At 43.9% G+C, this 23,853-nt stretch overlaps 1 long non-coding RNA gene across 3 annotated transcripts in view; it reads left to right on the top strand.

The window, feature by feature from the left end:
- The window catches only part of LOC135914596 (uncharacterized), a 179,191-nt gene extending 157,081 nt beyond the window's left edge, over window positions 1-22,110 (top strand). For all 3 annotated transcript variants that reach the window (XR_011508765.1, XR_010568348.2, XR_010568349.2), the window contains one exon: window positions 21,766-22,110. This is a non-coding gene — a long non-coding RNA (uncharacterized lncRNA). The remainder of the gene's footprint in view (window positions 1-21,765) is intronic.
- The last annotated feature ends 1,743 nt before the right edge of the window (window positions 22,111-23,853 follow it).

Below are 23,853 nucleotides of genomic sequence, written 5' to 3'. Positions count from 1 at the left end.
CGCCTTATGTTCAGTGGAGCACCGTGAAATGCTTAATACCTAAATTCACGCATTCTCTATGTTGAAGTGCATATATTTGAATGCAGTCCTTCTCCCTTGCTTCTTCTGACCGCCAGAAATCCATCTGAGAAATGCATAGAGTGCGGGACGTTTTAATGGCAGGCCAACGACGATATTACTTCATGCCGAACTGTCTCCTGAAGAGTATTTATTCTCAAACTTCTCAGTGTTTAGTTTTGGCTCTACGATATGCTCCGCACCATAATTCATATTTTGTGAAAATTTTCTTGCCTACACTTCCGGATGTGGCGTGGCCGCTGTCTTCTCGGTGAGTCAGTACTTCGGCTGATGTGTTTGTGGATACAGACCAGAAATTCCACCATCCGTTGGAGGCCTCTCGGTTGTTATTACTGCAGTGATGATGGCAAGGGGAGTGCGGGAACTGTGCGGTCGGCAGCCGGCCACAGCGCGGTTGCGGTTGTAAGTTCGCAGTGATGGTTAGCTCGGAAAGAGCTGCAGCCGTCTGATCTCTAAATGCCGGTAAGTGTGGATTCTTTAACTCAATCACATTTCAGATCGCAGAAATATACCACGGAGATAATTTAACTAGAGCACCATGTGGCACCGTCTGCTTCAATTCACCCACAACATTGTCTGCTTCACTGCAGTGGAAAATCGCGCAGTTGGCCATGCTTTTTTTCTGATAGATCTGGGTAACGGCACACGTTTTTAGGGGCTTTAGGCACTTTACGAAAGATAAGATTCTAGCCGAAATCTTGTATGCTGTACCTTCTTTTTTTTTTAAAGACGACTGTCGCATTTGTTCTGCGCACTACCGCCATAGACAGTGCTGCATTTTCGACCTACTTTAATATATCGATCACCAGATGCTCTTAGCATAGCACAATTAATAGGGACGGCATAGCCCTATCGAAAAAAAAAAATACACGTTAGTCTCGTACGCTATACATTCGAACGCCTTCATGACGAAATGCGTGGTGCCTGCGAAATTATCCGTTGTATAGGTAATTTTGTTGTAAAGCTCGCAGACCACACATCGCTCGCTGTAACCGGGACAGCAGTATATGTTATTTATACGGGATGATCATTTCAAAATTCTACGGAATTTTCAAAAATGGCCTGGAAAAGCATAGGCGTATATACGGGGGGGGGTCAAGGGGGCACGTCCCCCCCCCCATTTGACAGTGGGGGCGGGAGGCAAATAATGTCACTTGCCTCCCCACTTTTGAAAGCGGGCACAGGCACTTTCGGCTGCACACTGGAAAGTGCATTGAAACTACAGCTTAAGCTAAATTTTCTCTCTTAGTAGAGTGCCCACATGAGTAAGGTTTTTTGTTACTACGCAGATCCCTGCTTGAACAACGACGATTGTCTTTTCTGCCTTCTTGGTACGCCCTGTAGCGGACGACCCGCGGAATTCCCCATAGACGCTCGCTTTGCCGATAACGCCTGGCGCTGGGCAGTCCCCGCCCTAACAAACTGTCACCTTGCGCAACTTGCATCATGCTCAGTTTTTTGGGACTGCTATATCCGTATTCCAAAACACTATCATCTTGTTACATTTAATCTCCGCGTAAAGGCGAGATACGGATAAGTATTGTAATTAGCCCCGCACAACGACGCACAACGCCTTAGGGTCTAAAATGGTTGGATTATCAAATGCTGGAACTATTTAATCTCTGTCCATTGCAGCGTTGCAGTCTGAGTATATTATCCCGATCAGAAATCTAATCAGACCTCCAACAGGTATAAATCTCGAATTTCATTCTCTAATCATGACTCATCGTAGGCATGCTCTTGAAAATGAATTTCGTCGAACCTGCAGAGCCATTTTAACACCAATAGGACACTGACTTGATTTTTTTCTAAAAACATGTGTCACTTCCGCCTGGCGATTCTATATTCAGGCTGTTTCCAAATAAGAGCTACACCATTGTTCCCCGGCAGGAGCAAACACAGCAGATATTTCGTATTTAGAAAAAATTAAAAATGAGCGCCACTTTTTGGTTGATGTGTACCGAAAATGTGCACTGTTTAGGTTGCTTACGTACTCTGAAAAGAGTAACTGACTGGTCGCTTAATCCAAATTTTTCGCGTTATACGCGGCATTTGGTTGTTTTCCCCTAGTATCCTAGCTATATATGCGGGGCACGGTGTTTATATTTATTCGACGTACGAAACGATGTTCGGAGTGACGAGTAATTTATGCTTATTCCGTGTAAGTTCATTACATCCTTTGTAGGAAATTATTGATTCAAGCATTCCAGGGTGTCACACTAATGCTAATATAAATGTTTCCTAGACTGCTAAAACAACACACGAGATAGGGGCGTCACATTTCATGAAAATGGGAAAATTTTAAGCGCAATGCGTTGCGTAATTTTCAAATCCCTGCATCAAATGCAAGTGTCGCAGATAATTACTAAACCCTCGTTTTTTAATGCATTTTCGTGAAGTATCTTGAGTCACGAAATATTATGCACTTTTGATAAATGTGTGAAATTTACATAATTTTATCCGAAGGTGATGGAGACTCCATATGGAAAGCTAGTCAAGGTGGGAGAATGAGTCTGTGCATGTTATGGTGACTCATCCTAATTACATAGTAATGACTTATTCATTTATTATACAAGCTGTCATTCTACGCTTCTTCATTCAATATACTGAACCACCAGCTTGAATTACATGGACAGGTTAATTATTGGGCATAAGCATAATAACAAAGGAAGAAACCATTTTCCGCGATTACTACCGAAACGGCTAACTTCAAACGACCCGTCCAAGGCGGCAGTGCCTCCATGAAAGCGGTCGTGTGACGCGATGCATTTCACTCAGAAGTGAAACGGGTGCATTTTAAGAAAGCATAATGTTAAATTTGCTGAAAACTTAAGGGTCATTGTCTATTGCTTGTAACTACCGCGTAGAAATGGCAAAAATAAGTCTTTTCACAAATATGTACGCCTTGGCAAAAGGAGAGATTACGAGATTCGTAGTTTGTTTTCTGGTGTACTCGGTGTGCTAAAGGAGGCATCTTACTTATACCTAGGGACAATTAGGGACATGGTATGGATAAGATGTAGGCAATGTTCCAAACGGGTGGGTTAAGCAGGATGCGTTGTTGGGCAAGTTGGTTCATTGTATTTGGAAAGATTGGAGGCGCTTTGTAGGCGATCACAAGCAAGAAGACAGGACAGGCGCAGAAAGGGTGGGTAAAAGGCGCATTTTCCAGTAGAATGGGTATGCCTGTGGTCCATAGCGTCATTGGTCGGTTTTGCGAGCAGTGCAAAACTTAGAAGGCTGCGCTGGAATAATTACAACTGAAAGGAAATTTTCTGCACGTCAAGGGAACAATACGCCAAGTTTATGTGCGATGGCAAATACGGACTGGTCAGATATAGCGTTAAAAATATACAAAGTTCAGAAAGGGTTCCAAACTACCAGGCTGCTGCTACTAGCTAGGTTTCCCATTTACGAAGACAACTCTGCGTTTCAGATATTTTGTACTTTGAAAGAATAGGCAGCATTTTGAGCGCATTATGTGGCGTAGTTTTAACCGTTCTGGTTTATTTAGAAGCGTTACGAATAATAACTGAACCCTCATCTTTTCTCTTCTTACTTTTTCGTGCGTGATATATTAGTTCAGCCTGGTGTACTCACTGAATTAAAGGAGACAGCTTTGTTATGTTTGGTGAGTGTAAAGAGAAGTGAATGGGTGATGTGGAGATAAAGTTCAATAGATGGGTAACTGGGACTTTCGCAATACATTATCTAGGCAAGCACTCCAGAGCCGTTCAGCGTGGCTAGCGAACGGGCAAAAATTGATCCTGCTGCCCTGGCAGAACTATAATATCCACCAAGACTAAATTTAGTGAAAATTGGTGGTACACTATGTAAACTCTCTGTGCGAAGTTAAATGTGGTCGGATGAAACAAAGTCTTTCTAAAAAAAAAAAATCTTATTCAAGTGTTAGACACGGGACACGTGAGTAACTTCGTTACGTATAAATTAAGTGGGTGCGAACTTATATTCAGAGCTATAGCTACGTGGCCAGTACAAGAATGCGCGTGTTCTTAATATAGAAAAGCTCAGCAATTTTAGAAGAGTCGGGACATGCGCAAGCTTGCTTGGTCGCAGTACGGAAATCAGTTCAAGAAAAACACCGCTTGACCAAAGGAAGGACACAACACACTCTTCAACCAGCAATTCAACTTTTTTTATAGAAGAAAAAAACAGGAGAACAGCACGCAGGAACATTTCGTACGGACATTTCTGCCGGGACCCGACATCCGTCACAGAATAGATACTCTGAGAAAGACCGCATGCTGGTCGCAATCACGGTATGAAATTTCATGCGTCCTCTTTTTCTGTTGTGCCATGTAAATATATAAGAAGCAAACATCAGCGAACGCGATCGCCATTCAAGACTGAAGGAACAGAATTTCTCAAGCCACTCAGGTCCTTTGTCGATGTATAAGATTCGATGTCGATGTCGATGTCGATGTCAAGTCGATGTCAAGAAACGGTAATAATGTCACGTTAGTGCATATATCTCCAGGTCTTCTTCTACTGCAGACTTCTATTCATGGGCCTCTCCACTTATACTTTTTGAGAAATTCTTTCTATTGTATAACGATGTTTCGCAGTTGCAAACGCGCAATTCAGCACTCTACCTACGCATTCTCGTTCAATTTTCATATATATGAAATTATATTTCAGTATAGGAAGCATTTGTCAAAAACCATAGGTGAAGATTGACGTGAAGTAATGGATGTGTACAACATAAAACGACGTGAAAATAAATGCATTAGCAACCAGTATTATCATTGCGTGACAATGAAACTGATAGCTCGACAATGGATCGGTTTTGATTCTGTTGTTCATAATTATCCAGTATTATGATTCTCCTCTTCTCGTTTGCTTGTCTGCCCATACAGATGTTTTTGCGTTTTCGATATCTGATTCTTCCCACGTATTTGGTTACCACAGATTGCTTGTACAAATATATACGTTTTATCATTAAAAAGCTGTTTGCGAGACCAGTGGTTCGCTTTCTTTTTTTCTCCTGTGCGGTGTTTTCCTTGCAGTGGTTTTCATTATTCAGCAATTTCACTGATGCTCTGATATATGTGCTCCATAAAAAAAAGGGGTGGTTTAGTGAAATCTGGTAAGCGGTCCCGTGATCGACAACTTCATCGAAGTGTCTAAAGCTAAGTCAGATGTGCACAGGAACAATCCCCTTTGTTGCCCTAAATATACGGTTCAATGGCGCATGCGCCGGCAGAATGCTTACCGCAATCGCATTCCGCGAACCTTCGCATTGTCTTTAGAATACACTGGTTAAAATACATACAGATCTGCTTATTATACACGCATACCTTCCCCCTCTCATGTGTGCTAGCTAGGAACCTGCACAAACAAGAGAGAAGCGTACGTGCCGAAGCGCATTTCAACGGCAATCCGCGATAGCCTGGTGGAGGGCTCACAATTCTATAACAAAAGGGGCACTTATAAACGGCTGTAGGTGTTATAAATCTTATAGAGTAAGAAGTTAGAGTATAACGTACGTAAAGCTCACACTAATTTGCCGTCTAAACACCGAAATCAGCAAATATAATACGGAAGCTACCCTTCATAATTTTTCACGCCACGGTTAATATAACAAGTGGAAAATTCATTTGGCAGGCGTCAGTGATGTGGATAAAGCAACGTTTCTGCATTCCGCGCTGCGGTCTAGGTTTCGAATCCTCGCCACAGCGTACTTTTTTTCTCTCGTTTTTTTTATCTCAGTTTGTGCTTTTTTTATAGTGACGCTGTGGTGGAGAAAATACTTTCCCCACTCGGATCGGAGAATGGGCGTTGACAGCGAGCAAAACATCCTCAACGCTATTCCACATGCAGGTATAATGCGCCGTCGGGTCATACGCATAAGTACATTTAGTGTGTTGTTTTTACATTTGCTGTGTAGCGCATATAAGAACGGCGCAAGGACCTAACTTAAACGCATGACCCGATGGTCAGATGTGTGCAGTGGTGCGGGAGCAGCGATGAAGCACTATCTCGTGTCATCTTTCCTAGTCAGATGACAGTGGCGAAAATGCATTCACCACATCAGACAAACTGCCTCAAGCAAAATAAATAAATAAAAACTAAATAAATAAACAGAAGAACCAGATTTTTGACTGGGTATCAAAACGAGGAACCATGCGGTAGCAGTGAAAGATATGACCCCGGCGCTCAGAAAAAAAAAATAAAGACCGGTTGGCGAGTGCCTTTATTTGTGATATTAACAACTGACTGCAACTGTTCAGATTTTTGCCGCATGTGTTTTGCTCACTTCAGCTATTCTAAAGACCAATTCTAGTGTCCTTTATCTACGGTGTATTCGTGGAGATCATCCTTGTGTTTTGCGGACTTTTTTAGTAATCGAGCCTTGAAAAGTCGGCTGCTAAACTTCCTGAGTTGCAATGTGTGCCGTTAAGAAATTAGGAGTTACCGAATATCGTTAATTAAGCGAATATGTGTTTCGATTTCTCGTAAGAGTAGTGCCCGCCGCTCTGGATAATCGAGCTCACGGATCAGAATTATGTTGTAGACGACACACGATTTTTAGAAATTATAGAAAAACTTAAAAATTATCACTCCATGTAACTTGTTGAAGACAGACATTCATTGCACGTTTCGTTAGAAAAGCGAGTCCTTAGCCAGCGGTTACGGATGGCACCAGTTACCATCGAAACAGTTACGTTTACGCGTGTTATCGACCAAGTGTGTTCTATCCCCAGTACACCCTGTCCGCAAAACTACATGTACGCAGCATTCACTACTCAGAAAGGTCAATATACATCCCAGTAGCGTACGGTGAGGGGCTTGTTCTTTTTTGCGCAGTTTTTGTTTGTTCTCAGAATATGCATCGTTGTATAAGCGCGTATATACTAGTTACATGGCCGGGAATAGTTTTAAACGTATGCAGAACTACGGCACCTTATGGCGGTTTCATATTCTGCGCCTGCATGCAAAAAGATCGGTGCAGTGACACACATTGCAATGTAATTTTTTGAGGGCTCATTTCACATGACTGCGATTTCCGCGAGGCGGCTGGTGCGACGTCCAAGGTTGCTTGCTTCCGGAGTTTTTGGTGTACGCACCGTGACTTCTCAGATGTACTTAGAAAAAAAAAACACCTGCCCATTGTGACATTGCGGACCTGGATTTCATAGGAAAAAATCATACGTGTGTTTCATAATTAAAGGCACTTTGAAGTTTGAAGTTATTTTGGTGTACGCAACGGAGGTTCGTGAAGTTCACTGCGAGGAAACATGACAGACGTTCGCAGTTCTTCACAGCGATCGTTCACCATGTTGTGAAATGTGCCTTTTAGCTATGTCCATGTCCTTCTGACTGCGCTACAGCAAATTACAAGATTACATATCAAGAAGCCCATATAACTACCAGCATCCTATGTGCAGTTATCAGAATTCGGCTGCATCAAAGGCGTCGTGTCAGCGCAGTGAAACTTGCACGCTACCTGTGCTTAGCCTTCATAGGTGACACCTCGAGCTAGCTGATACGTTCCAGGTATGCTTCACCTAAAGTTTCTGAATCCGGTAAGGCGCATGGCCATGCGTGACGTCGTTGAAATGTAGGCCTGCTTTTTTTTTGTGCAATAGATGGCGGCCAACCTGTCGAAGTACGATTCTGTCTGTACATGTATTTGTCATTCGTGTACATCTCATTATGCGCATGGGTTTGCGTATCATTTAGATTGTTACACTTGCAATTATGTCCGTGTTTTTCGATATATTACAATATATACTACCGCGATATGACGATAGGTACCACAGTAACTTAGCTAACTGTGTTTCAGTGGGCTAAACGTACCCACCAAGTCAAGATAGCCAACAGTATCGTAAAAAAATATGATGCAGATCCTATTGCACTTGCTGGATTTGACGTAAGGCGGATCTTTCACGCGACTGTCAAATAAATCATATTAAACTAATTGCAATGCGTACAATTTTCTGTATTTTCGTCTGATGCAACACGAATCCCTATGCAATATTTGCTTATGCACGACACAGGTTGCAACGTTTATGCAGCGCACAGGTCACAACAAAGTGCCTCACGCGGCAACTTTGCGTGTATTTACGGGCTTCTTTCACGCTCCGAAGAACACTTTCATGTAGTGCGTATTGAGAAACGGAAAGTTGTATCGGGAGTTTTTCATGTTGCTCTACAATTTTCTTCTTGCGCGCGACTACAAATTCGCTCGTCTGTGACCGAAATTGCAATTCCAGTGCAATGAAATTCAGTTTATGTTGCACTACCCTTTCTTAAGCTTTTTTATGATTGGTCTGCATTGCCTTATAATTAAAACAGCCTTCCTGAGAGCAGTAAAAGAATTACTGATTTGAGCGATAAAGCAAGCAGTATGACGCGGGCCACTCGCGTGTGTTCGGGAGTGAAAACTGAACGCGACTTGAATGGTGGTCCGTGGTGTTAAGTGGACGAAGAGCTGTATTTCTCTCCTTTCGTTAGTAAAAAAAAAATTGTTAATTTGTGAAATGCAGTATCGACTTAAACATCTCTCTTTAGCTTTCACTTGTACATGCTGCGCTATCTTGCTGCGCGGCTGCCAATCGATGAGACTCGGCTCTCTATATATTGGCACGTGTACTTGTTTATATTTCTCAGGTGATCGCTTTTCACTGGCTAGCAAATGTTAAACGTTATCGCTCAGTGTTACATGCACCTGCATGATTTGGAACTTACGTGAACGTTATAGTTCATCCGATCTGCTGCATATGTTCTCGTCAAAGAATGCATTATCAGACTGCGTGCTCGACACGAATTGGTACTGTTTTTTTTTTGAAGCCACGCGGTCAGTAGTGATTATACTAGAGCCTTCGGCGAGTCGTGTATGAAAGCTGACATGCTTGACCCGCTGACCAGATTCTGGCGATCACTGACTGCGTTCGCCGCTATCGTTATCGGTTGAGTGTAACTCCCTTTTGCGAGCACAAGTTTGTCCAATAAAAGTAAATTTCGTTACTAACAGTTTTGCTACTCTGTTCTTCACGGTCACTACCACGTGAAAATATATGAAAAAAATGTGCGGGACACCTAAGAAATTCTTATGAATTCCAAAGGCGAGAGCATTACTTGTCGCTGAGAGTCTTGCTGAGTTATGTCGCTTAACCCAGCTTGAATGGCGTGATCTGTGCTGTTTCTTGCATTGCCCTGTTGGAAGCGAAGGTGACATACAAAATCCCAATACTTGTGTTTGACGTTGACGTACGTACATTGTTAGCATGTCGGCGAGCGCCTTGTTCAGACGTTCCGTTAGGTCGTTCGTCTGTGGGTGGTAGGTAGTGGTCCTCCGGTGACTTGTCTGGCTATACCGTAAATTGGCTTGAGTAAGCTCAGCCGTAAAAGCCATTCCTCTGTTGCTAATAAGGACTTCTAGCACATCGTGTCGCAGCAGGTTGTTCTCGAAAAAAACTTTTGCTACTCCTACTGCACTACCCTAGAGCAGGGCTTTCATTTTGGCATAGTCGCTGGCCACGACGATCCACTTATTTTCAGATGTTGACATAGAAAGGGGCCCAAACAAATCCGTCCTGTTTTGCTCAAAACGTCGGCAAGGAAGCTCAATCAGCTGTAGCAATCCTGCCGGCGTTGTCGCTGGCAATCTTGGCATATGTTCACGTAACAGGGGACGTCGGTGTTCAGGCGCGGACAATAGTACTTCTCGTGTATTCTTACGAGCCTGCGGGAAAGCCCGAGGTGCCGCGATATCCTATCATTGTACAAGGCGTACACGACTTCTGACAGTGGTCCTGTGGGCACGACGAGAATGTAGCTTGCGTACGCTGGTGAAAACTCCTTCACCAGAACATCGCTTCGCAAAACGACGAAGACAATCCGTGCCTAAATAAACTCGGGACAATGTTGGTCCTACCTTGTAAGTTCACAGCTTACAGATTCTTAGCTCCGAGTCTGCTCACTGTAGCTCAGCAGGTCGAGTGCGCTTACTGTTGCTTAAAAGACGTTCTTGTCTTGGTCATGTTGGGGCGGCGAGCTTACAGGACCGCGAGACAGACATCACAGTCTCTTCGTCCGGACTTGTTAATTACGATGATGCCATATTCTGGTAGTCAGAGGCTCGAACTCGCCAGGCATCCTGATGCTTCTTTAAGCTCGCTAGCCAATACGATGCGTTATGGTCGCTTATGACTTTGAAGGGCCTGCCACATAGCTAAGCGCGGAATTTCGATGTCTCCCAAATGATGGCGAGGAATTCCTTTTTGGACGCAAATTGCTAGGGACAGCGACCGGCTAGCGTAAGCTATCATATGTTCAAGTCCGCCTTGTCTCGAGACTACTGTCGTAGGTGTGGATTCCTGCATTGGCGTCCTCGTCAAAGTGCGCAAGTACCGATGTGACTGTATGCCTCGTTTGAGTTCTTGAAATGCGTTCACCTGCGGCGCTTCCCACTTGAACTCGACATCACATTTAGTTAGATGAGCCAGCCGCTCGGCTATTCGTAACTCGGCTATTTGCCAGTAACTAGTCTTGGGGTCTACCGGCTGAAAGTATTTCACATTGCAGAGCCCGCCCAGTCCGTCGTCTAAGCGTGGAAGAGGTGAACGCCGTTCTTCGTGACTTCGTTGAAGCGATGGTAATCGACGCAAAAAATGTCACGCACGATTGCGGTACTCCGTAATGCTTATTTCGAGCGCATCCGTTTATTTGTTTTGAATTATCTATATATCATGGGAAAGAATTTGGTACTTAAAAACAAAGTGCTCTCGGTGGCGGCGCTGAGCCTCGGCACGCGTAGCTCGTTTAGCAGCAGCGACAGGCCAAGCATTTCTGCCGGTCGCGTCGCTCATTGATCAGAAAGAATAGAGTTACTGTATATGGTCCCCGCTCCCTGCAGGAGCCATATAGAGTAATTTGAAGAAAGAAAGCGTGAACACGGGAACGCGTGGCTCACGCAGACAGTATTCTTTAAAGGGACGGCGCGGCATGTCAAGTAGAGCATCCGCAGTGGAGTATCGTAATCATCGTTGATTTCTTTTCGACCATGACAACAGCAGGTGCCCACGGGCTGCTGGATGGCTCGATGATTTCGATGCACAGCATTTCGTCGACTTGTTGCGTTGTGGCCTCTCGTTCTCTTGTCGAAACTCGATACCGTCTTTGACGGTGTGGTCGGATGGATTCCTCGGCTATTATACGACGCTTATCAACGGGTGATTGCCGTATCCTTGATGACGACGACAAAGCAGTCCCTGAATTTCTCGAGGAGACCCTTGAGCTGCACATGCTTTCCTGGAAAGACTCGGATTGATAGTTGGTTCGGGAAGCCGCACCGTCGTTGTAGCTTCAGTAAAATTAGAGCCGACAAATAAATTGTTGATGGCTGCAACTTCATCAACGTATGCGATCTTTAAGCTCTTCTTCAGGTGTTTATCCTCCTCCTCCGCCTCATCATCATCAGGCTATTTTTATGTACAGTGCAGCAAGAAGGCATCTACCTACTATCTTCAATTATCCCTGTCCTCAGCCAACTGGCTCCAACTTGCGCCTGCAAATTCCCTCACTTCATCACCCCACCTAGTTTTCTGCCGTCCTCGACTGCACTTCCCACCTCTTGGCCCCCATTCTGCCATTCTACTGGTTCATCAGTAATCCATCTAATGCATTACATGGCCTGCCCAGGTCGATTTTTTCTCCTAATGTCAATTAGAATATCCGCTGTCCCCCTTTGCTCTGCGATGCACACCGCTTACTTGCTGTCTCCTAGTGTTAAGCCTAAGATCTTTCGCCCCATCGCTCTATGCGCGGTCCTTAACTTGGTCTCGAGCTTCTTTGTCAACCTCCATGTTTCTTCCCCATATGTTAGCACCAGTGAAACGCAGTGACTGTACGCCTCATTTTTTATGCGAAGCATATTACTAGAGCTCAACCCAGCTCCTCAGGCGCGGTGGTGTTGCCTTCAATACCACGTGACACCGTGACGTCACGACAGAGGAGAAAGGGGGCTCCAACTCGCGCCGTCGCTCGCGGCGTCGCCTTCAAGGCTGACCACGTGACACCGTGACGTCACGACAGAGGAGAAACGGGGCTCCAATTCACGCCGTCGTTCGCGGCGTCGCGGCGGTATATAAGCAGCTGCGCTTGCCTCTGCTAGACACTCATGAGGTGAGATGCCTCCTGGAGACAGAGCTGCTCGATGGAATGAGAAGCGAAGGTTGCGGCGTGCTACAGAGACTGTTTCTAGGTGGCTTTGCTACGGCGCAGCGACTACGCGCCCCGCATCGGACGCGGTGAGCGTCGAGCAACGCAGCGTTCGGCGCGACAACGAAATGTGCGCCTGAGCAAGCGCCGCACGCCTGAGCCGACGCCGACGACACCGGCTTTTCTGCGACACCAGCTCCTTAACGCTGTCGCGTTAAAATAAAGGCTAGTATGCTTCACATCCTGGGCTTAACATTAGCTAAGCCACAGCCATCTTTTTTCAATGATCGTGGCAAGCTCCCAGTCAGGATCTGGCAATGCCTGACGTATGTATTCCATCTCATTTTTCTTACTCTATAAATTTACTTCTCGTCATCAGGATCCCCTGTGAATAATCGACCTAGATAAACGCACCGCTTCAGAGACTCTAGAGGCTGACTAGCGATCCTGTACTTTTGTTCTCTTGCCAGGTTATTGGGCATTATCTTTGTCGTCTGCATATTAACGTTCAACCACACTCTTACACTTTCTCTGTTAAAGTCCTCAATCATTTGTTGCTATTTAGCTCCAAGGTTGCTGAAGAGGGCAATGTTGTCTGCAGACCGAAGGTTGCTGGGATATTAGCCGTTCATCCTCAGTCCTAAGCAGCCTTCCCAGCTTAATATCTAGAATACTTCTTCCAAGCATGCAGTAAATAGCATTGGAGAGATCCTGCCTCCTTGCTTGACCCTTTCTTTATAGGCATCTTTGAACTTTTCTTGTGGAGAATCAAGGTAGCTGTGGAATCTATAGATATTTTCCAATATATTAATGTAAGCCTCCTGTACTCCTTCTTTAAGTAATGCCTCTATGACTGCTGGCAAATCTGCGAAATCAAATGAATTTTCGTGATCCATGACCGCCATATAGAGAGGTTGATTGTACTCTGCAGATTTCTTGATTACCTCATTGATGGCATTCATATGACTTATTGTAGCGTATTCGTTCCTGAAGCCTGCCTGTTCTCTTGGTTGACTGAAGTCAAGTGTTGCCCTTATTCCTTTTGAAATTATCTTGGTGAATATTTTATACAATACTGGAACTAAGCTAATGGGCCTTTAATTTTGACTTCTTTACCATTTACCTTTTTTGGGATTAGTATAATGACACTCTTCCAGTTGTGTAGAACCATTCAAGTCGGGAGATGTATTGCATAAAGCGCCGCAATATTTTCAAGCAGGATATCTCCTCCATCTTTCATTAAGTCAACCGTTATTCTACTTCTTCGGCCGCTTTTCTCTGGTTCATGTCTTGCTCATACCCGCTAAATATATCATCATCTGGAATGGTTCATACCCCCGTAAGCAAGCAAAGGTACAATGCATAAATATGAATGAATACCCTCGAAAAAGGAAGAACACAAAGAAAATATCAACATCACGAAAGCATCATAACGCCCTAAGCAAGCAAAGGCGCGATGGATGCATGTGACAGATGAATCGAAGGAATGAATGGAAGAATGAACGAAAGTAAGAGCAAGAAAGAAAGAAAGAAAAGAAGACCAGGTTGCAGAGGAAGATGAATCGAACCTCTGCTCTCCGTTCCATGATGTTCTTGTAAAACGAGACGGTAACCACTTAACATTGAATATTTACAGAACAAAATACGCATCCTGGCCACTTTCTGAACTTTGAATCTGTGGATCCTTCTCGCCGTAAACCTTCGGTCGCCTTGAAACTTGTACGACCAGCGCTGCGAATTTGCTTCATGCAAGAAGACGCACGGGGGGACGTCGAAACCCTTCTATGGGAACTTGCTGCGGGCGGATGCCCTTAGCCATTCACGAGCTCTCACGACTGCGGACGCACCAGCCGCAACTGAGAACCCGCTCTACCGCAAAGCGGGCGTCGATGCCAAGTGCTCCGGGCTTCAAGCGCTCTCTAAGGTTGTGCGCAAGTACGACATATAAGCGGCACATCTCCGTGCCCTCTCCCTTTTCACGTCTCCCCGAAAAGACAACGAGCGCCTCTCATGGCGAACGCCTGCTACTTCGATCACGTGCTACGGCCCCTGAAATTACCATGGCATCTCACACCGTCTCGGAGGCCTGTGATAACGCTAAATAACAGACGCCCGCGCATATAGAAAATGCGTAGAAAACTATCTCGCGTATGTCTTTCCCATAAAATATACTACCACAACGCATATTTACGTTCTATCTTTGTTCAACCGCCACAATACATTTCATCTCGCATTGACCACCGCCAAAAGCTAAACATTCGGCACTGCAACACCATCGGCTTTTCATATTCACTTCTCCCCCAAACGAGCAAAGATTGGAATAACTTACCCGCATTACTTACAAGCATAACTGACAACAATAACGTTAAAACCGCACTTCAATGTTTCATGTAAAAAATAATGTTGCGTTTGCTTGTTCTGTATAATAACTGCTCTTATGCCATAAATTTAAGCTGTGGCTTGTATTTTTATATGGTGTGTTCTTTTCTTTCTTTCCTTTCTTTTTTTTGTTACGCCATGTATTTTTGCCACGCTTACAAGTTTATGTTTACCATTCTTATTATTTTGTGCACAATGGTTTTCCCATTTTGTTGCCTGCCTTCCTTATATTGTGATTTGCCTCAGTATTTACCTTGCCCGTCCCCTCTGCAATGCACAATCGTACCTTGAGGGTACAATAATAATAATAATAATAATAATAATAATAATAATAATAATAATAATAATAATAATAACGCACCGGTGGAAGCATTCGGCCGCCGATGCCGCATCCGCCGGAAGTGGAAAAGGCAACGAGCACCGCCTCACAGAATTTATGCTGAACTATGTGAACCGCCGCTACAATGGCGGCCATTTAGTAAAGGAGGCATTGGCTGCGCTTATTGGGCCGGTGATCAATTGGGGCGATGCATGCATCATCGTTACCGAAAGAAAACTGGTCCCACGTTTGCACTTGGAATCTTTTCACTGAAAACATTGCGCACATTCTTAATAAGCATACTGGCACTCAGCCACCCCCGCGACTACCGCCCTCCCCCCTCCCCATCCTTGTAGACGCGATGCCTGCGGCAAGCGATAACAATTACTCAAACGAGTGAATTCACCGTTTGCATCCCTTGTGAACAAGGCTCTTATTCGAATATATTTAAACGTCTTGTAGAAATAATTTGAACGTGTGTTATTTGAATATACCTTGGTCCATGCCGGGTTTTTTATGGACAATCAGCTTCCCCGACCAGACGGTGTTCCGTCAGGCCCTCGCCTTTATAGAGGACGCCAAACTACACATAACAATACGAAATTCTAGCTAATTGGCATAAAAATTTTTTAAACAGGGTTGAAGTACCTCAGACAGGCTGGCCAACGTTTCGATAGGTGGACCTATCTTCGTCAAAGGCGGCCTCGTCATCCTCGGCGTGTTAGTTTTAAAGGGTTAGTGCAGTGACGTCACGTGCGGGTGTTGTCGCTGGCGGCTGGTTTTAAAGAGAGAGATTACAAGAGGGAACAGGCGCTGTCGTTCGACGTCTGTGAGCCTCATTCTCAAGACGAAGGGACAAGAGCGTGAGAGTGGGCACGCGGGGAGGAAAGAAAAGAAATAGAAGCAGAAAAAAAGGGGAAAAAGGGGGAAAAGAAGGAGGGGGGAGCCAGGGCCGTACCAAGACACAACAAAAGGGGGGTGTTAAAGAAAAAGAAAGAGAAAAATGAAATCTTTAAGAAATACGGGGGCTTGGGAGCGTGTTGGGGATGCGAAAGGTTAGGAGGTGTTCAGGGGGAGACGTTGGCGGCATGTTTTTGAGGCATTAGAACGGCCGGTCAAGCAATAGGTCGAGTAATTTTGAAATAGTTAAGGTGGCGACGAGGAGTCTGCGGTGCAATGTGTGGGGTGACTGAAAGGCAGCGGCATGGTCTTTCAAGGGGCACTGCCCCACGCGCTTAACGTAGGTGTCGTTACGGCGGCATCCAGAAGGCGAAAAAGGCATATTGACTTCGGAATGTGTTGTCGAGGGGGTTTCAAAAAAAAAGGACTAAAAAAGGGGGGGCAGGGGGAAGGGGGGGGGGCGAAATCGGTATAGCAAACAGGAGGGTGACGCGTGCAGAAGCGGGCGCGGGCAAGTGTACATGGAAGAAGGGGATCGTACAGTTGGTATAGACGTAAAATCCTGAAAGAGTACATTAAATTGAGTAGTAGGCAGGAAATTTTTTCCCTTCCCTTTCCTTTTCCTCCGAAATGAAAGAGTAGGTGAGGTTAAGAATTGAAGTTGGCTGGTGGCCTAATGTGTTTTGTGTATTGGTTGGTGATATGAGAGTTTCAGATTTAAGTTACAGCTTTTAAAGATTCTAAGTTGCCGCGTGCCAAATTAATTCCTGTCGGGTGTAGGCAATTAAACTTGTGTATGAGGTATGATTCCGTGTACTTCCTTTCGCGAGGGGAACGGAAATTTGTTTGTAGTATATAGAGCCTTGCTTTGTCAAACATGTGTCCATGTTCATTAAAGTGGCTGACTACTGCTTTGGGTAAATTGTGTTTTGTGTCCGCGCGGTGACCATTGAGTCTTGTATTGATTTGTTGTCCGGTCTCACCTATGTATTGTTTGCTACAAGCGGCGCATTCTAGACAGTAGACTACATTGCTTGATGTGCAGGTGAAAGCCGAAGTTACCTTGTGTGTGTAATTCGACGCTGTACTTTTTACTGTAGTAGTGGATTGAATGTGTTTGCATGTAGAGCACCTGGGGCGACCACAGGGATTGGTTCCCAACTTCTTCTTTTTCTGTAGTTTGGCGTGCACAAGAACATCTTTAAAATTAGTGTTGCGTCTGTAGGCCACTCTGGGAGGGTCGGGAAAAATCTTCTTAAGTTTCTGGTTGCTGGTGAGAATCGGGTAGTATTTACTTAGGATGTTATTCACGTTTGGGAGTGCGTTTGAGAATTTAGTAGTAAGAAGAGGCGTTGTTGTTCTTGTGATCTTCGGGCGGGGCTTGAGGACCTCGGCTCGATCAAGTTTGGTTGCAGCGATGTGGGCTGTTTGAAGGTCACTGTTTGGGTGGTTCCTGTTTGATAGCGTTTCTTTAAGGTGATAGAGTCTATCTATTAGTCTATTAGTCTATTAGTCTATCTATTAGTAGTCTTGGTTTTCAACGCAAATGCGACGTAGTCGTGTGGCTTGGCCTTTAAAGATGCCTTGTTTGCAATGTCTGGGATGGTGGCTGGTATATTCTAGGTACTGTGGTTTGTCGAAAGGTTTCCTATACAGCGTTGTCTTTAGTTCACCATTGTCAATGTATATTGTTGTGTCCAGAAAGTTTATGCGCTCAGTTGAGGATTCTGATGTGAATTTTATTGTTGGGTGGACAGAATTTAGAAAGGATTCATGTTTATCTAGACTGTCTTGGCCATGTCCCCAGATTATGAGTATGTTGTCTATGTATCGTAGGTATGTGTGGGGCTTCGTAGTGCAGCGCGATAGGAAATCTGTTTCTAGAATCCCCATAAATATGTTCGCGTAGGTTGGTGCAAAAGGCGTACCCATGCTTGTACCGTGTATCTGTAGGTAGTAACTCTCTTCAAATTCGAAGTAATGTGTGAGAACTAATTCAAGGAGAGACAGGTAAACTTCAGTAGAGTGTTGTGCACTGTGATTAGACAGCGTTTGTTTTATCGAAGATAAACCATCAGGGATTGGAATGTTGGTGTACAGCGCCGTGACGTCTAGTGTTGCGAGAATTGTGTTGTGGGGTAGTGTGCCTTTAGTATTAATGTCTTCTATAATTCTCAGCAGGTGGGGCGTATCTTGTACAAATGACGGAAGTGTTTTCGGCAAGTTACCAAGGTAGTGGTTAAGGAATGTGGAGATGCTCTCTGTCGGGGTGTTGTTGTTTGATACTATCGGACGGCCTGGGATAATAGCAGTGTATAGTTCAGCGGATGGAATTTTATGAATTTTCGGAAGGAGGTAAAAACGTCCGGCAGTTTTGTTGCTTGGTTTAAGAAATTTGTATTCTGATGGTGTTATCAATTCATCAGCCAAAAGTGATTTCAGCCTGTTGGTAATTGTCCCTGTATAGGACAATGTCGGATCGTTATCTAGTTTGCGGTAATGTTCTGGGTTGTTTAGTTGTCTGTAAGCCTCGTGCTTGTATTTTTCTATTGGCCAAATAACTATACTTCCACCCTTATCTGCTTCCTTAATAACAATGTCATTCCGGCAGCTCAGATTTGAAATGATGTGACTCTCCGACGCAGTTATGTTTTTAGGTCGCTTAGATGTCTTGGATTGGCTTATAATTTCTTTAGTGATAGTTTTAAGGTATATGTCAAGTTCTATGGCTTGTTCTGGTTCGGGAGTCCAAGTGGATTGGGCTCTAAGTGGTGTCGTCCCGGTGTCTGGTGTGTCTGCAAAAAAGTGTCGGATACGCATTCGTCGGGAGAATTCTGAGAGGTCCTTGTGAAGCTCGAATTCATTTATTGTGTTGTTCGTGGGGCAAAAGTTTAAGCCCTTGCTGAGTACGGCTATTTCTTTTTGACTTAATCTTTTAGAAATGTCTATAACATTGGAGTGGTTTAGTTCTGTGGAAATTTCCTTACTGTCTGGTCCTTCTAAGCTCGAGGTCCCTCTTGTCTGGGTGTGGTGGCTGTTTGGCTGGAAGGTTGTTTTTTGATTAAAATTTGCTTTTTTCGTTTGTTTTTGAACCAATTTTCTAGATTGTTTTTCGCCGTAATGTTCTAAATCTCTCTTCTCATCTGGTGTCAGGGTTATGTTCCTAAGTCTGTGGTTAAAAGTTTCGATTTGCTCTTCGCAGTGTTCTTTGAGGATATTCAAAAGTGAAAGTGAGGCATTATGTAATGTTGTTTGCCAGTTTGCGCGATGGTGTGGTGGGAGTGTTCCTAGAGCTGGTACAGCCTTGAGTGTTAGGTATTGGCAGGTTGTGCAGATACGGAGGAATAACACAGTATACACAGAAAATGCGGACAATGCCATACGAATATTGCAATGTAAACTAGAAAAGAAAAACATTATCTACGGGCACCTGTAACAAAACCAGCAGTCAAGGGACATCATTATATATATGCAGGAATATATGTACACAGCTGATAGCCCACCACAAAGGCTGATACTGAAACAATTTCGCCAGAAGGACTGTTGTTCCCGAAAGGTTGATAGGATGAGGCGACGCATGTGCTTGAAAAGACGGCGTGGCCGACTACAAAAGTCAATAAAACCTAACTCAGAAGCTGGCAGGATGTGCGTGATGAAGTTGGAAGTGTAGGATGAACTGACCATGAAGTATATTTCTCCGAAAAAGACAATAAATTGGGAGATAACTAATTTCTAGGGGTGTCGGAAAAAAGGAGAAGACCAAGTCAAGTACAAAGTGTCAGCGGACAAAAGGGAGCCCAATCTACAACTGAGAGGGCGGTAAAAAAAAAGATCAACTAAGGTAATTTTAACAAGAACTGCCTGACAAGATCAACAATGAGGCGCACTAGAACTGCAAGCCACCATATGAGCTTAAACTACCGCCCTCCTTAACTGCGCAATGTAATACGGCACCCCACTTCATTCTGAAGTGGCGTATAGCTGTCGAGAATATTAAAAGTGGAAATCGTTCCGCCTAAATGAAAGAATGGTAAGCAGCGTAAAGGCGACTCAAGCATAATGACTGAATGAAACTATTGATCAGAAGTTAGCTATTACACGCGTTTTAACAGGATAAATGCCCCTGCGGAATAGCGCAGTCATTTGAAATAGCCCCTACGGCATCTGCTTCCTCTCCTCTGGACCAATAAGAGTTTTCATTGCTTATTTTCGGATAAAAGCGAACGTTTGACACCTTCGAACAGTGAATGCTCGAACCTAATGCGAAACGAAAGGAAATACTATTCATCCGTATTCGAAATGTCGATTATTCGCATACTCTTTCATTCTTTCTCTCTTTCTCTTTCTTTCTTTCTTTTTTTCTTTCTTTATTGCTCTCTTCCTTTCTTCCTTTCTTTTTTTTTCTCTGTTTCTCTCCTACTTTCTCTCTTTCTTTCTTCCTTCTTTTTTTTTCTTTCTTTGGCTTATTCAAGGCAAATGCGGCACAAAATTGCCTTGGGAGACACGACTAAATGCTGAGTGCCTGAATCGGCCATGCCACCCTGGCAGGCAGGAAGCTACCTGATACAGTTTACTAGATCCTTTAGAGGAATTCCGACATACAGGCATAAAAATAACCTATTTTAATGCCTGTGCCATATTCGGTAACGTAGGAATACGTGAACAAAAACGCCATTGTAGGGCTGACTTCAAACATGGGTGCCTTGCTACCCAAAAGGGTGTCTTCACTTTCGAAACCAGGCAGTACTGATGCGAACGGGCAAAACGTGCGCTTGGGTGCAATAGGGAAACAGCTGTGAGTTGAGTAATAATATGCGCGACGCATCGTGGCTTTAGCAACGCTTGGCAGCAATCGGCATTTCCCACAATGGGCTTTTCAAAGCAGGCCAATTATGCGTTCCATTGCTTCGGAATGCAGTGAGTCGTATCATTCCTAGAACTGTGGACTTTCCCACAACGACGTGCTTGCTATCCCCGCTCATCCTAGTTTGCGAGCCGCATATTTTCGCGTTTTCCGCTGCTTGTTGGAAGAATGTCCTTCTAATTCGTATTTACTTTGCCAGGAAAAAGAAAGCACAGTTAACGTTATCATACAGTACGAAACGGAGCCACAAAGTAATCACGTGAAACACAGTGCACGCAATAAAAGCGCTCAACTGATGCCTAAAGGCGAGCAGTAGGTCTGTCGCATTTCGCATTCCGACGTTCATGATGCGGGGACGCATTTTCCAACTCAAAGATAAATATTGTGTTGGGATTCTTTCTTACGCTTACATTCTCTGCGTCCATGGAATTGCCTAACGAAACACTGAAGAATTCCGAATCCTTGTAAAGGAGGTGCTTTCAGGAAAGAAATGTTACCGTGGCTTGAAACAATCTTTTTTTTAGTATTTAGTACACCTCAGGAGGAGTTTTTAGAAAGTCATTGTACTGCTAACATGGACAATAGAATAAGACGAAGAGACACACAAACTTGTGAATAACGAACGCTCTGTGGGCTTAAATTTATTTGTTTGTCGTACCGTTTTTTTAAATACTTGAAGGGCACAACAAAATAACGCCAAAACCATAGACGATGACTGTCAATATGGGATAAAAATCAAACGCTTGTAGAAATCAATTCGATTTAATAAAGCAATGCTGCACCTAAAGGCTTTTCCTTGTTCTAGTGAGAATATTTAGGCACTGCTTGTCATTTTATTGCGTATTTCAACAGCGAACAGAGGGTATAACTATCACATTTGTTGCAGTTGTAGATGTGGCTGTACCTAATATCAAGTGCGTGTTCCTTCATTTGATTTCATTTTGTTGCCGTAAGGACCCCTCTAGGGTGTGTTACATTACGTGTGAATATGCAGAAAAAAATTTTTGACTAAAGCAACCACATTTTATTTCCACGACAGGTCGCCTGTAACGTTTTGAAGAAATATTGTCGGACAGGTGATAGCAGCGACGCCGTGCGAAGGTCATTCCAATCAGATGCTGCGCGTGGAAAAAAGGAGGCGGATGATGCAGCAGTCCGGCTGCGTGGCGGGGTGACTTGAACGGCATGACCGGTACGATGATATGCTCGTGCTGGCGGAATGTTGAAGCTTCGGCGGCCTCGAGGGCTGTAATGAAACTTATGGATCAGGGCTACATATGCCATGCGGGAACGATGTGCAAGAGACAATAGACATTATTCTGCTTTTAAGGATGATGCATTGGTATAATATGAATAAGATGAATAAATCAATAGGGCTGCTCAATTTCGTACTCGCTCAATTTTATTTATAAGGTATACCTGATCCGGGCTTCAGGTGAATGCGGCACACTATAGTTTTGGTCTGATAATCGAACTCTAAATCAGCAACTTTAAGCATTGAGGCACGTGACTTATATGATGATTTAGAAAGCCGAGTATATGGCTAGCAGACGCTACTATGATAGCGAAATGTCGCTGAGATCATCTGGCTTGCATTGCGACTGCCTGATTTTGTTACTTGCGTCGTCAGCGTTTGTTACCGACCGCTGAATTCGCCTGATGAATTCATTGTAGATCTGAACGAATCGCTTACCTTGATACATTATAATTATCCCAACTCAGTAACAATCCTTCCTAGGGGCTTTGACTATCCAGGCATAAATTCGCGGATGGGCGCAGCCGACGGCTGTGCTAGGAAAAATGAAGGTAACTAATTCCTCTGCTTGATTTCTCAGTTCGGTTTATCGCAGACTGTTTCAGCTCCGACACGCGGTAAATCGGTTCTAGACCTTGTCTTGACAACGCATCCTAAAAACATGCCAGTGCATGTTTTGGAATCTATCAGTGATCATATTGCTCTTCATTGCGGATACTCATTAGGAAGCAAGAAATAAGGACTTCCCAAAAAAGTAACTATTTACGACTATACACAAGAAAATTTTGGCTGATTGATTAGTGAATTGTCATCGTTCTTTGACCAGCTCGTTAAATCGCAGCCAAACCGCAGCGCGAATGGCAACTGGAATCTACTAAGCGCTAAACTGACTGAACTAGAGGAAAGACACATTCAAAGATCACTAACACGACATCATCACAGAGCGTGTTGTTCACTTCCAACGTTAAACGATGCATTGGCAAGAAGAAGCATTTGTACACTAGGCAAAACGTTCGGTATCTGTACGTGATTAGAATAACTACCGCGCTCAGTCAAAACTACTTCAAATTGAAATTGAGAGAGCCAAAGATACATTCTTTAATCATGGTCTATCAACCTTACTGAGAACGAGTACTCAAAATTTTTGCCTCCTCCATCTAGTCTTATAACGATAGCAAAAAACGGGGAATTTCTTCAGACATCTGAGGTTGCCATCGAATTGAACTTATTTTTAGCTACGTGTTTACTAACGAAACACCGAATCCTCAGCTGTAAATTTTGTGACTATTGAAGCTGTGATGAATGACATTCTAATTACGCAGGAAGGGAGCGAGCAAGCTATTGACTTTTGCCAAATAATTCCGCCCCCAGACAAGCCAATGCCTGCCCAAAGCTACTGATGCTAACTAAATCAGTGACAGCCCTTACCCTCACTGCGATTTTTCAGCAGTCTATTAATACACAAAAAGTGCCTGACGCCTGGGAAATCACTCGTGTTATACCAATATTTAATTTTATAGAATAATTTATTTTATATGCCTATTTAAATTATACGCCTATCTGATTAATGAGCATAACCTGCAAAATGCTGGAATAGTTAATATCAGCGGCAATAATGATGTAGCACAACTTCTTTTTTGAAAACTAACACGAGTTATTTTGGGCTCATTCCTGCGAGTCGCAATTGTTTGAAATCGTTGCCGTTCATCACCGTTCATCCAAACCGTTCATCACCTAACAAAGATTGATGCCTTCTTCATCGACTTCGCAACAGCATTCGACAAGTTTGCTCACGCTCGTCTTACAATGAAGCTTGCAAACCTTAAGGTAAACAAGAATTTCCTGAACTGGATCAGTAATTTTTAAACTAAC

Source organism: Dermacentor albipictus, chromosome 9 (genome assembly GCF_038994185.2).
Source record: "Dermacentor albipictus isolate Rhodes 1998 colony chromosome 9, USDA_Dalb.pri_finalv2, whole genome shotgun sequence".
Taxonomy (NCBI): Eukaryota; Metazoa; Arthropoda; class Arachnida; order Ixodida; family Ixodidae; genus Dermacentor; species Dermacentor albipictus.
This window is presented reverse-complemented; position numbering and strand designations above follow the sequence as displayed.